This window comes from Gadus macrocephalus, chromosome 6, assembly GCF_031168955.1.
Source record: "Gadus macrocephalus chromosome 6, ASM3116895v1".
In the NCBI taxonomy this organism is placed as follows: Eukaryota; Metazoa; Chordata; class Actinopteri; order Gadiformes; family Gadidae; genus Gadus; species Gadus macrocephalus.
Genome location: NC_082387.1, coordinates 5,986,043 through 5,995,809, shown reverse-complemented (window position 1 = coordinate 5,995,809; position 9,767 = coordinate 5,986,043). Strand labels below are relative to the sequence as shown.

The window sequence follows — 9,767 nt, the reverse complement described above, 5'->3', positions numbered from 1 at the left end:
AGTAAGGCCGTGACGTACAAGTTGTTCTGTGCTGTGATTGGCTGAAGAGAAATAGTTAAATCGCCGCGTTCTAAAACTGGACCTTGCGATTTGACATGTTCAATCTCTGGCGACTCCTTGCAACTCCTTGCGACGCCTTGCAACTCCTTGCAATGGCTTGCAACTCCTTGCAATGGCTTGCAACGACCCGTTCACACCGCCCCTGCGACGTTCTAAAACCGTCTCGTTGCAAGCCGTTGCAAGGTGAATCTTTGGTCTGAACTGGGCTTTAGATCGACATGCCAAATTCCGACGGTTCAATGTTCCGAAAATGAAACCCATTGGTCCGAAGGTCCGTTAGTCCGACTTTTCGAAAAGGAGGCGCATTAGGCCGACGGTTAAATATGCCGAATAGGAAAAATAGTTTTATACCTCGCTCGCTCCCCCTCTCTCTCACTCACTCTCTCTCACTCACTCTCTCTCTGTCTCCAAAATACAACCTAGGCCTACATATCATGTTCACGATGAATTTTGGAGGGCAAAAAGACAACGCTTCACTTCATTTCGACACCACGGTGTTGCAGCACCATGGACAGAGAGCGGAGGTCTAATAATTCTCAACACGGGCACGAACACACACACACACACACACACACACACACACACACACACACACACACACACACACACACACACACAGTGAGAGAGAGAGGGGACGTCGGAACAATGAGGCGTCGGAATTACGGGCAGGCCCCGTCATACCATGGGTTACAATAGGTGAAAAGACAATGTCAACGATTTGTATTAAGAGGAGCAGCAAGTTCCAGCAGCTATCATTCCTCTTAACTAAATCTCCAAACATCAATGGGGTATTGCGCAAGAGGCACCATGACTGAACAGCACTAAGGCCAAGATTGTTGCTATCATCGTCCAGTTTTACCCCACTTGGCCTGTTTTTTCTCTGTGTAAATCCATAGTTAAAGCTCATGATTCTTTCTGACAATGAGCTTAATGAGCTTATTGAGTTCTTTATCAAGTACTGAAACACCAGCTTTAACTCGTACTGCACATCTCCTTACCAGTAGATCATGCATTATATCTACTGCGTAGTTGTCTGACGTATGGAACAGCTGGAGGGAATTGAGAGGACATGCTTTTTTCACACCAAATGTTGAGGCCAAAGCTGGATTTTGTTGAACGGCAGCACAGTGTTCTGAATGAAGGGCTTTAGAACGTAGAGTTAAACCTGGATGATCTTCACTGAAAACTGATTGCATCTCTCCCTTTTCAGTTAAACAAAAGCGACAACAGTACTTTGCACTAAACGATTCGACAAAACCAAAAAGGCCATGTATAGCCAAGTTGTCACCTGTAACCTGAAAAACTGAACTTTTCAAAGGTGTGGGTTGAAAGGGCACCTGCATTCCATCAGCCTCTAAAATCTTTAAATCATTGAGAAGTGGCTTTAGAATCGGATCAAACCCATATTTCTTTAAATCCTCAGAGTGAAAGAGGGCAACAAGATGTATGTTCATCAACACACAATTAAGCTTCGGGGAAAGATTTCTCAAAATAAAATAAATGCAGCCAAGTTTGTGAATTCCCTTTTTGAGCCTAATGGATTAGCAGTTTCAAAATCATCGTAGTAGAGTTGTATCTGCAAAGCATTTTCTTGTTGTGAGAATAAAATGTGGTTCCTGAAGTATGAGCCATCATTTACATCTCTGTAAAAACCCTCCTGGTGTGGTTTAGTTTTTTGGAAACTGTTAGAAAGTTCCCCGTTCCTAAACATAGATGAAAGAGACCCCATGATGGGTACGTACATGAACTTGTCGTTTACAGGAACTTGCCTATATGTTCCTGTTGTTCTAGCTCTACGTTTATCAAAACGCACACCAAGAATATACTCCACTGGTTCCACTATTTTCCATTTTTCTTTTAAGTGCTTCTTTCGTTTAGATTTTGTGTTAAGAGATGAAAATGGATTTTCAAGCTGACCAAAACAATCCTGAACTTTTTTCAATGTGTCTCCGGATGCTTCAGATGACAAACATTCAACAATGTTTGTCATGTTTCTTTTGCATGGGCATGGATGTCATCGACCAGTTCCTCCATTGAACCAACTAAACCCTGCACCGTACTTTCAGGAACTCCTGAGGATTGCAGTTGAGCAATAACAGAGCTGCACATGTCTAGTATTTTCGTTTGATCCATTGGAATGTGTGTAGTGACAGTCGCAGGAGGATCTACATTAACTTGTTGTAAAACAGAAGCTCCAACATTAGTTGCAGGAACAAACTCAACATCACTGACGGAATCTGAATCACCACCATCCTTATGTGCTCGAGATAAGTGCCGCTGGTAACCGAAGTATGTGCAAAAAACAAATGAACAACCAGCCTCTCCACAACGCAAACGCAAAGACCTTCCTGGGTACAATCCATGCTGGAACTTCAAATGTCGACACAACGATGAACAATTTCTGTGCTGTACCTTGCAAATGTAACATGTAAACATTTCAAGTCAGAAATTAGTTACTCTTCAAAATGAACTGTGAAGAAGTCTTACTCGAATTTCCTTCACTCGAGGGGTCTCCTTCACACTGCCAACGTCAATGCCATACATGGTTGTCTGGATGAAGGTGTAGAAGTTGCACAGCGCCTCATCATAGGACACAGCAAAAGCTAAATGTGCCTTGAAGAGCTCGTCAAAGGCAGCAACTCCAGTTTGCGTCTTGGAGGGAATGGCCTTTTGGTCCAGGATGATGTAGAAATTCTGGATGCTGTTTTTTCGTTCTCCAACACACAGGAGAAAGGGCTGAGCAGGGCCAGTTTCCTTCAGGAAGGTCTCCATGCTTCTCCCCACCTAAGAGAGAGGGAGAGAATGAATTGCATGGAATAAAATGTTGGGATATGGTGTGGAATGCCAGGACTGTTTCCTAGAATTAGGATACAATCTTCAGTGACTAGAGGAGCAAAATTCTTTTTCATTTCACGAGCAATTAATTTCAAATTAGGACAAAGCTGCACTTGTTAGAAACCTTTTTTTTTTCCAAAAGAAGAAATCTGCTGCACCCCATGTCACAAAATTACTATCAGCCCTTGAGAACCCAATACTACTAAAATACATTAAACACAATTGTAAGAACAGACCTTAAGGAACTTCACCAGGCAGACAGTAGCATCCGTTGCGCTGATCTTTGCTGACTTCTTGCCCTTGGATGTTGGAGGCAACAGGTGAAGCAACAGGCAGATGGCGGCAACCTCACAGTCCCATACTACAGAAAAAAATTAAAAAGAAAACACCATTGCAATTACCTGAATGACTTTACCAATGTCTTCTCAATGTTCACTTACAGAGACTATGAATTGGCTCTCGATAGCTTTGTTGATTGTTAATGTTAAATTAAAGGAAGTATATTTGTGCTGCAGTGATGTCATTTGAATGTAAAAATAGTATTGCACAATAAAGACAAAAGAAAACAAAACTGGCTAACAGATATTTGTTTATATGACACAAAGCCATGTTCAACAACCTCTTAGTGTTGCCTTAAACACTTTCCCTGGAGTGAAAGCCAGCAGATTAAAAAAATCAGGCTCCAAATTATTTTTGATGCATGTAATACAGTAAATGCCCTAGAGGCATGCATAGTCTAAAGTCTCTAATTTACACTTACCACCATCATCATCATCAGATTCCTATTGAGCAGACAAAAGGAGGTCATCCACGTGCACACTTCGAGGAAGATTTTTGCACTCCGCAATGATCTTCGGTTTGAAGAATGTTGGCCATTTAGCGAGGAATTTACCAGTCACTTCATCACCAACGAGCATATTGAAGTCTTGGTCGATCTTAAATGCAAAATATGACATGAAAAAATACATTAGAGGGCAAACAAATGAAGACAGAACAAAGCTGTCAACCAGTCATAATTTCTTACCAAGCCTGGTGTGTCGAGGAATCTCGGAAAAAGGTCTAGGACAGTGGAAGCTGTGGCTGGGTCTTGAACAACCTTTTGTCTTTTCCGAAATGTTGCCTTCATTTTTTCTTGGACGAGGGTTGTGTCACTCGAGTGCCTCATCACTGATATAGCTTCATTGCATTCATCACCTGACAACTGTCTCACTGGTGAATGCATGCTGCGATGAGTCTTAGGGCCATCCTGAAAGCTGGACCTTGATTTCTTGATCTCTTGGGCAGAGTTGTGCTGCACAGTTTTCAGCCTCCTCTGGTGATCATAGAAATGCTCCTGTAGATCACATTGCAAAAAAATAATCCATTACCCGGTTTAGAACAAGGAATGATCCTGAACAGGGCTGTGTCATGCTTTTAATTCAATGCATTGAAGCACTGCAGCATGAATGTATATTTATTAGAGCTGTCAGTTAAACGCGTTATTAACGACATTAACGCAAACCAATTTTAACAGCGTTAAAAAATTTATCGCGCGATTAACGCAATTTTTTTATTCAAAAAAAAAAAAAAATGACATTTGTTCAAAGCAGTCGTTTAATTGCACTATAGGCTCTTTTTTTGTATCGTCCTGTTTTGATCAGTATATATGCCAATGTGGTTATCAATAAAAAATCATTTGCACAAGGCAAGCCGATGCACTTCACCATGTTGATAAGAGAATTAAAATGAGAAGAATTATGGGACAAAAAAATCAAGGGATATTTAGCATAGAAAAAGAATTTGCGATTAATCGTGAGTTAACTATGACATTAATGCGATTAATCACGATTAAATATTTTAATCGCTTGACAGCTCTAATATTTATATCAATACTTACATAAACATTCTTTGAATCCGGGTCCTTCAATTTTGGGAACAAGGTTGTAATGCCAAGTGCGTACGTACTGCGGATATTTACTGGAGGGATCCTCCTGCAAAAAGATAGAGGAATTACTAAAGTGATGGGTGAAAAATATTTAATTGCAGGCGGTGCTAGAATTTTGTTTAGATAAAAAAGGTGACTATTCCGATAATAGTTTATTTTAAAATATTAAAAAACATCAAGGGAAAACAGTGTAAACATGTAAGGGACATAGTGAAACTATGGCTGCATATCTAATGGTACGGCCACACCAAACGCGTTACTCGCGTTAGGGGCGTCGGAAATCGCCATTTTTGCATAGGGAACCATTGGTTTAGGCGCGTAGACGCGTTACACGCGTTGAAGCGGCGCATTAGGTGCGTTACACGCGTTGACGCAACGCGCCCAACGCACCGAACGCGAGTTCAAAAGATTTAACTTTTAACGCGCCTACGTGTGGGGGCCTGCCCGTAATTCCGACGCCTCATTGTTCCGACGTCTCAATGTTCCGAAATATTTCCCATTAGATCTACATGCCACTATTCCGACGGTTCAATGTTCCGAAAACGAAACCCATTGGTCCGAAGGTCCGTTAGTCCGACTTTTCAAAAAGGAGGCGCATTAGGCTGACGGTTCAATATGCCGAATAGGAAAAAGAGTTTTATACCTCGCTCGCTCCCTCTCTCTCTCACTCTCACTGTGTGTGTGTGTGTGTGTGTGTGTGTGTGTGTGTGTGTGCGTTCGTGCCCGTGTTGAGAATTATTAGACCTCCGCTCTCTGTCCATGGTGCTGCAACACCGTGTCGAAATGAAGTGAAGCGTTGTCTTTTTGCCCTCCAAAATTCATCGTGAACGTGATATGTAGGCCTAGGTTTTATTTTGGAGACAGAGAGAGAGTGAGAGTGAGAGAGAGGGGGAGCGAGTGAGGTATAAAACTATTTTTCCTATTCGGCATATTGAACCGTCGGCCTAATGCGCCTCCTTTTCGAAAAGTCGGACTAACGGACCTTCGGACCAATGGGTTTCGTTTTCGGAACATTGAACCGTCGGAATAGTGGCATGTCGATCTAATGGGAAATATTTCGGAACATTGAGACGTCGGAACAATGAGGCGTCGGAATTACGGCATGGCACCTACGTGTGACGCTTAGCCGCGATAGCCAATCAGCGTTGATCTTGACCCGACGTCATTGGCAGGACGCACAGAAGCACATGGAGGACATCTTAGTCTTTATTGTGGGTGGAAAATATGATATTTTAGTATAGTTACGCCATTAAAAGTGTTTATGTAAACTTTTTTTGCGGGAAATGTGCATTTTACTTTCATAATGTTCGCTCTGTGAATGTGAAGGATGTTTGGTTTGATAGTTATGAAGAAGAGGGAACGCTCTGTTCACTTGCATGGGCAGCGTCTTTGGTTGCTTAGCAACCTCAACGTCTTTGGCGGACTGTTTCTCTGCTGATCAACACTACGAATGCTGGTAACACACCAGACACACCATGTGAAGTTATTTAACCCGATTATTGTTATTTATACCCGAGATTATTTAATCCAACCCGATTTAAGATCTATCATGCACCCAAACACGGTGGCGTTTGGGTTTCCTACCTCGGACTCCCAAATACAGTGCAGCGATGGTGGCTGCGTAGGCGCGTTAGACGCGTTGAACCATTTTTGCGACACACAATGATCCAGCGTTAGGTCAGGCGCGTTACACGCGTTTGGTGTGGCCGTACCATAAGACTTGGATTATGCAGCACAAAGACTGAGAATGTGCTGTGTACATTTAGCTTTTGTTGTGCTGTTGTCAATATTAATAGTATTTATTATTATTACTGTAATCATGATAGAAAAATATATATTTGAATTGAACACAGAAATTGTAAAATATTATATTATGAACATTGGTCAAATCAATATGTGTTTATAAGTGTGCAATACTTAACCATGGCTCTCTACCATGTCAGCCACAAGTATGTTGATCATCCTTCTTCTTGTACCATCCGACAGACTCTTTGTTTTCTCGTATTCTGTGATTATTTGGTCACCGTCCGGCTTTGAATGCAGGGCTGCATTGACAATCTGAAACAACAATTGCCTAGCATTCAAACATTTCAGGTAGACGACAAGAACATATTTGAATTCAATTCAATTCAGTTTAGTAAGAAGGGGGCAGTGCAAATTAATAAAACACATCATCATAAATGGGTTAAAAATGCCAGAATTAGCCAAAAGGCTATTTTGCATCTGTAGTCCCCTTGCATGGGGCTAGACCAATACATTTCTTCTCTGGCGTGTTGCCCCTTTTGCAGAGATGTTTTTTTTTATTTTTTAAACAAATAATCATTTATTATCTGCAGCTTCAGACCTTAGTTTAAAAGGTCACTTACATCACGAGCACTGCTGCTGTCAGGGGGTCCTTCAATAAGCCGTTTTCTTCTTCACACACACACACACACACACACACACACACACACACACACACACACACACACACACTATATTTTAAAGTTTGACAATATAACTCTTTTGGATATAAATTATTACATTTAAAATAGTTATGAGAAATATAAGGTTGCATTTTCTTACCATTGCAATCTTCAGTGAAGGCCTTGAAGGACACCTGAGATGACCTCAAAAGCTCATCAAAGATGTCAGAATCCACTTCAACTCCTGCAGAATCCTTGAGCATCAAAGCAGTAAAAACGGACAAATAGAATTTTGCCAGCACTAAAACAAAAGACAATTTGGATTATAGCATAACTTCCAAGTAAGTTACACATACAAGTTACACATACAGTTACACATGCAACAAATAAATACGTGCACCAGCACGTATTTATGGTGCACCCAAGTTTTGAGTTGTTGCCTTAAATAAATGCCGAATCTGTATCTCTCATAAAGAATATCGTCAGACAATGCCAAGGGATCGGTTCTGTCCCGAAAAACCCTCTGTCTCCGGAGAGACGCCTGTACGATAAGAGCGCCGAGGTCCATGGGAACACCCACAAATGGTGACGCCATTATCGGAGGAGGGGCTAGGAAGCTGCGCACGCCGATATAAGTAGCCGATCTCCGGGTAGACTCGCTGAAAAGCTGCTCCCGACCAGGTTTGGTTGCGAGCGTAAATCACCATGGTGATACAGCGACGCTTAAAGAGATCGACTTTCATTCTACAGCTAACTAGGACTACACCTATTAAAATATGGGGTGTATCTCTTTGGTCAAGGATGACAGGTGGATTGAAGCCACATCTGCTGGGAAGGGGTCCTACATGCTATGTTGTCAATTTGGATTCGGAAGTAGTGGGTTTACCTTTCAAATGCCACTACTGCTGCTGCAATAATTTTAACTCTGATAAATTACCTTTTGTTTTATAGTTTCCCTGATGTGTATCCAATACGCACACACTTGGCTGCATAGAACAGATGGGGCTGAAGACTCTGTCTCCATCCCTCCACTTTGCGATCTATACCACCATATAGGTGGGGATTGATTGTATTCCAGGTACGGCATCCTGCAGCGAGCCAGTATGGAAGGCTGGTTAGCCAACGACGGGTAAGATCCCACCTTGACACCCGGGACGACCTAAGGCAGGCACAGTCACGATTATTTGGCAGAGTCGCTGTGGGCACTGGCTCACTTGATCATGAAGTGACGAGCTGCAACAATCATGGGAAGCCCGTCTGGGGTGTAGGGTGGAGGAGGAACAGGAGTCAGATATGTCAGCTCTGGCAGCAGAGGTGGTCTTGGAACGGGGCATGTCGCGTTTTATTTTATTTTACCTTTGTGGTATAGAAGGCCACTAACGCATGTACGTTTTTCGGTTTAGTGCATGACTTTGGAACAGCGTGGTCTCCGGCGGCTGATGGTAAACCCACCCATATTGGGCTTTGGTTTTGGACATACTGGTTTCGATTTCCCTTCCCAAAAGATTGGTTTTAGTTTGCTGATGGTTAAGGTTAGACGTTTCGACGTTGGTTGCACCAACGGCGTTCTTAGATTTGCTTATCATTTAATGTGCATGGTTTTGACCATTGCCCAAGGGGGGAGGTATTGAGGAGAATTAAAAAAATATATAGATATATGTATAAAAAATAATATAATAATAATAATAATAATAATAATAATAATAATAATTAGAAAACAAGGTTTTTCTTCACCATACTTGCAAACAATGATTGACATCCAGCTAAATGAGTGTGAAATATTTGAAAAAACAGTGTTCAACAGATGGGTAGAAGCAGTCCCATCAGAAGACCAAAATGCGGTTACGGTAATCAAGGTTCTGAATAGAGAAGTCATGCCAAGGTTTGGAATTCCGTCACAAATTAGCTCAGGCAATAGGGCAGCGTTTATTCAGAAAACACTCAAACAAGTGATTTAACATCTGCATGTCAAACAAAGATTAGGCTGTGTCTACATTCCTCAAACCACAAGGTATGGTGGAGAGAGGAATGGGACGCTTGAGACGAAGATTAACAAAGTTAAATTAGAGTACTAAATTAAAGGACTAATGCACTACGGTTGACACTAATGAGTTATCGCATGAAAACTAACAGAACGACGCATCTAACCCCGCATGAAATGCTTAAGGGTCGACCCATGCCTTCACCTAACATTCAAGGGTCCCAAAAGGGACTTCCATTAGAGTAATCAGAAATAGAATTAAGGAAAATTTGTTTGAACATCTAACTGTTGTACATAAGTTTGTAATTCCAGCAAGAGAAACACGAAGTTCCAGGGCCAGAGGAGGAGCCAGATGCAGACACGCCCGGAGCTGACCAACCACCCAAGGATGATGCAATCAGATTTCGCACCGGATGGGTCGGTGGCCAGGGTGCTGGCAGGGTTACAGTCCCTCAGATTAGATTTGGCAGAGAGCTCCGGCATTAATGACCCCTTCACAGGATGGATGGAGAGCCCAATGAGCGATGGGCGCTACAGGTGCAGCAGGTGCCATCCAAGCTTA

The 9,767-nt window shown here is 42.2% G+C and overlaps 1 long non-coding RNA gene across 1 annotated transcript; it reads right to left on the bottom strand.

The window, feature by feature from the left end:
- Positions 1-740: 740 nt before the first annotated feature.
- On the bottom strand, positions 741-4,200 carry LOC132459259 (uncharacterized). Its single transcript, XR_009526181.1, has 4 exons — positions 3,920-4,200; positions 3,656-3,830; positions 3,132-3,256; positions 741-2,844 (listed from the first exon to the last, which is right to left on the bottom strand). It is a non-coding gene; the product is annotated as an uncharacterized LOC132459259 (long non-coding RNA).
- Positions 4,201-9,767: the final 5,567 nt, after the last annotated feature.